The sequence below is a fragment of the Dipodomys ordii genome, unplaced genomic scaffold (assembly GCF_000151885.1).
Source record: "Dipodomys ordii isolate 6190 unplaced genomic scaffold, Dord_2.0 Scaffold93, whole genome shotgun sequence".
NCBI lineage: Eukaryota > Metazoa > Chordata > Mammalia > Rodentia > Heteromyidae > Dipodomys > Dipodomys ordii.
In genome coordinates this window covers 9451789-9456716 of record NW_012267309.1, presented here as the reverse complement: position 1 = coordinate 9456716, position 4928 = coordinate 9451789, and the positions used below count along the sequence as shown (strand labels likewise).

Genomic DNA, 4928 nt, shown 5'->3' with positions numbered 1-4928 from the left:
ACACATGGGAACATTGCTCACTGTAGTGGAATTTAACAGCAATAAGCGGAGCTTTGATGGCTTTTCTGAGCAGGTAACACCCTATCACTTCTTGCAATGTTTGGAAGGAGAAAGTTTGCTTGTCATAAAAGTAGCTTATTCCTTGATGATTAAGCAATACACATAAGGTGCAAAATTAGGGTGTTTTTTCCTTCCTCTTAGATTCAAAGATCAGATACAATTGGACATCTCGCCATTTTCCTAAGTTTACCTATCCTTCCAAGTGCTGGGAAACATATGTGATTCCACATAGTTCTTTGCTCATTAAAGATTCACCATGTGGCATTATCATGACACTTTCTTTGCTTTGTTTTCCCCAGAAACCTGAGCAAGTTGAGGACAGGTACAGCATTATATTGCATGAATGTTCAGTGCCATCTGCATTGCTCTACAAAGAGTAAATACACAATAGACGTTTGTTAAGTTAAATTGGAGCACCAATTTTGCCAGCAAAATTTGCTGGCAAATTTGGCAAAATTTAGATGAATATTTACATACATCACAAGATTGTTAAAATGAGACTCACGTATATAACGTACATGAGGGAGGAACATGGTAGATTCATATTGTCTGACCAAATGTTTACTGAAATACTAATTCGATGCTCCTGCCTTGCTCTTTCTCCTTGTCCTGTTTCTGATTATTTTCTGTCCTAAGGATGGAGATAGACTGTAGTGAAGACAGAGACTGGAACTCAGCTATTTGGTCCAAAATTTGAAACACCCAAGATGCTGATGCTAGAAATTATATGGAAAGATCTATATAGATTTGTAGAAAAACATAAAAGTTCAGAAAGACTTCAAACAATCTAGAAAAGGTATGAATTTTGAAATTTATACTATTTAGTATTGTCTTTCTAAAATACTGCCTTTCAAAATATGGCTTTTCTGAGTTATTTTCATTTCCTCCTGTATTACTTCTAAGTGGTAACAATTATTTACCAATCTTAATATTTTTTCTTAGGCTATCTGATTACTAAATAAGTAAATAGTTGGCCAAATTGTGGCATAACCTTAGGACCAAGATGCTTTCAGAGGGATGATTTTGACTTCACATTGTAATATATAATTGGAAGGATTGGATATTGTTTGTGTGCTTGTTATAAATTGGGATATGGATTGCTTTGTGTTTCAATATCTAGGTATGCATTTTGTCACATGAAAAGCTATGCTTTTTAACATTCTTTCTCAACTAATGGAATGGAAGTCTGGCCAAATCCTTATTCTCCAGATGGTTTTAAAGATCTGGAACGTTCTGCCAATGGAAAAACTGACCAGTTACAGTAAAGCCTCCTGAAATTCTCAGCTTAGTAGTAACATTACAGAAAACTATTTTTATTTTTCTCTTTTATTTTGCATTTCATCACAGAGCCACCTTTATAGTTTAAATGCATCAGTATTTTTAAATTCATGGAAGAAGATTCATTTGTTTTCATTTTCTTACCTTTTATTATTAAAAATTTCAAATATTCAAATTATAGAGTAAACATTCACATACCCATCAATATGCATACTTCATTAATATTTTGTACCTATCAATATTTCAATAAGAATCTATTTATGGTCAGTTTGGTCTTTTCTAAATTCCTAACCACTTCTTTCAATCCATCTCTTTACATTGTATCATTTAATTCATAAATACTTCCATATGTATCTCTAAAAGACAAATAATCACACCACAAAAGATATCTACCCTGTTAATGTAAAATATTTAGTCATATTAACTTATCCCTAGGGAAGGATTAGGAAAGTTTGATCAATGACTGCTGTGACATAGATAGAAACCAGAAGCTTTGGGTTTTATCATGAACAAAATAAATATTTGGAGAGACTAATTTGCAATTTCAATGTATACATATGTTGAAATATTACATGTCTATGTAATAAGTATAAATTTCCTGTTCCATGAATGAGTTAACCAATACATATAATTTAAGCATAAGTAATGTCGTGAACCAAATATTGTACATATATTGTAATTGACAGTTATATGGTCAGCTCTATCTCTCCTCTGATTTAGTTGGATTTTGTTGTTGTTATATTTTGCACTTCTAGCTTTTCTGTTTAGTCTTCTTGTCTCTGATTTAATTTCTTATATTTTCAAATCTTTCCTGGTTTTTCATCCCTTTCCAGATCTTTCTGTTTTCAAATTATTTATTAGGATTTCAAATTCTGGGTGAGGCAGTTCTTTCATAGTTTTCTTTATAATCAACATTTTTATCAGCCTGTTTTGAAATAGCAATCTTAATTCTTGTAATTTATGAGAATTATTTTTTGCATCCTACTTTTTACCTGTAATAAAAGTCAATTCTCTCTCTTGAAATTATACAAAATTCATGATTCTTTTCCTCTGTTCACTTCTAGGTAAAATAAATTTGATGGGCCCAGTTAGTTTTTCCTACTATATTGCTTTTGAACTCAGCACATACACAATTTTAAATTTTCAAGTAGCTACATTTAAGTTAAAAGAAACAGGTAAAATTCATTTAATAATAGTTTAACATAATATATCTACAATATTGTCAGATAACATATAAAACCACTAATATAAACATTATATAAGTACTAATTAGGTTCAGGCGTGAGGGCGCCATGAGGGGTGACAGAGGCGGGGTCGTGGCGGGAGAGACCCAGGAGGCGGGTTCAGGCCCTCTGTGCCACATATCCATCCCATCTGATTTCCATTTGTGTGAAATGGCCTTCCCTCAGGTGAAGCCAGCACCTGATGAAACTTCCTTCAGTGAACCTTGCTGAAGAGGAATCAGGACCTTGCTCCCAATTCCCCTGAATAGGCTTCTATCCTTTCTCTGGTGACAAAAATAAACAATGTGATCGACAATCTGATTTTAGCTCCACGGACATTTGAAGTGCAAATTGAAGAAGTCAGACAGGTAGGATCATACAAAAAGGGAACAATGACTACAGGATACAATGTGGCTGACTTAGTGGTAATACTGAAGATTCTGCCATCGTTGGAAGCTGTGGCTGCCCCGGGAAATAAAGGTGTGGAAAGCCTACGAACACAAGATCCTTCTGAAGTTTTGACCATGCTGAACAATGAAACTGGCTTTGAAATTAGTTCTTCTGATGCTACGGTGAAAATTCTCATAACAACAGTGCCACCCAATCTTCGAAAACTGGACCCAGAACTCCATTTGGATCTCAAGGTGATGCAGAGTGCCTTAGCAGCCATCAGACATGCCCGCTGGTTTGAGGAAAATGCTTCTCAGTCCACAGTTAAAGTTCTCATCAGACTGCTAAAGGACCTAAGGATTCGTTTTCCTGGTTTTGAGCCCCTCACACCCTGGATTCTTGACCTACTTGGGCACTATGCTGTGATGAATAACCCCACCAGGCAGCCTTTGGCCCTAAATGTGGCATACAGGCGTTGCTTGCAGATTCTGGCTGCAGGACGGTTCCTGCCAGGTTCAGTGGGTATCACTGACCCCTGTGAGAGTGGCAACTTCATTTTTTTTTTTGGTCTGGTTGTGGGGCCTGAACTCTGGGCCTGAGCACTGTCTCTCAGCTCTTCAGCTCAAGGCTAGTGCCCTACCACTTGAGCCACAGCACCATTTCTGGCTTTTTTCTTTTTGCTTATGTGGTGCTGAGGAATCGAACCCAGGGCCTCAGGCATGCAAGGCAAGCGCTCTACCACTGAGCCACCTTCCCAGAGTGCACACAGTCATGACCCTGGAACAGCAGGACATGGTCTGCTATACAGCTCAGACTCTCTTGGAATCCTCTCACATGGTGGTTTTAGGAAGATCCTTGGCCAGGAGGGTGATGCCAGCTATCTTGCTTCTGAAATATCTACTTGGGATGGAGTGATAGTGACACCTTCAGAAAAGGCTTATAAGAAGCCACCAAAGAAGAAGGAAGATGAGGAAGAGGAGGAAAATACAGAATAACCACCTCAAGGGGAGGAAGAGGAAAGCATGGAGACTCAGGAGTGACCTTCCCTCCACACTCTTCTAATTCAAGAAGACTGGAGCCTAACCAACCTGCTACTGGGTTTTATGTGGTGGCTTTTCTACAGGATAGGGAGATGGCATGAAGGAAAATAAACTGTACAGAAACATAGGTCATTCCTTTGTTTTGATACTGGCTTAGCAGCCAAAAATCTCCCATTCATGACCCATGACACTCATCATAATAAAGCAGGTTACCAACATTTCTTAATGCTCTAGAATCCTGATTCCCCAAAACTTCTCAACTAGTGCTTTGTTGTTGAAATGTTGTGAACTGTTAAGTGGAATTTTTTTCTAAGAAAAACGATTAAAATACTTCCTAGTAGAGAAAAAATATATATAAGTACTAATTAAATATTGATTACCTAGGATTAATGTAAATTATTAAACAATATATTGTCAATATGAAACCATGTATTAATGTTAAATGATTTAATATGCATCCATGTATTATCAAAAAGTATATTCTTTTAAAAAATAAACATCATATAGGTCTATATAAATATAAATTAATACATTTATATTATATATTTATATTACATACAGTATATTTCACAAAAATAGTAGAATCTTGAATATTTTCACCATAAACAAGATAAATGTTTGATGAGACACATATACATATAATATATAATATAATATAATATAGTACATGACAATTTGTGCTACATAAAATTTAGGCTACATAACCAATTGGCTCTAAAATTCCTAAGCATGGTGGTAAATACATGGACTTTATATTTTCTGAAACCTTTTTTCACTACTGCTTTGCCTCCTTTACTTGGATTCTATATGTTTCTCTGCACTTATCATTTCTATAATGCTTGGTTTCTATTTTATTCCTACTGGTTTCTCATACTGAGAGGTTTGATATTGATAAGTTGTTTTGTTAGTTTCAGAGAGTCACCAACACTCCCTCACT

The 4928-nt window shown here is 35.8% G+C and overlaps 1 pseudogene across 1 annotated transcript; it reads left to right on the top strand.

Moving 5' to 3' along the window:
* The first annotated feature begins 2694 nt into the window (after positions 1-2694).
* LOC105993212 lies at positions 2695-3991 on the top strand (annotated as a pseudogene). Its single transcript, XR_001175442.1, has 2 exons — positions 2695-3504; positions 3707-3991. The product of XR_001175442.1 is annotated as an interleukin enhancer-binding factor 2-like (transcript).
* Positions 3992-4928: the final 937 nt, after the last annotated feature.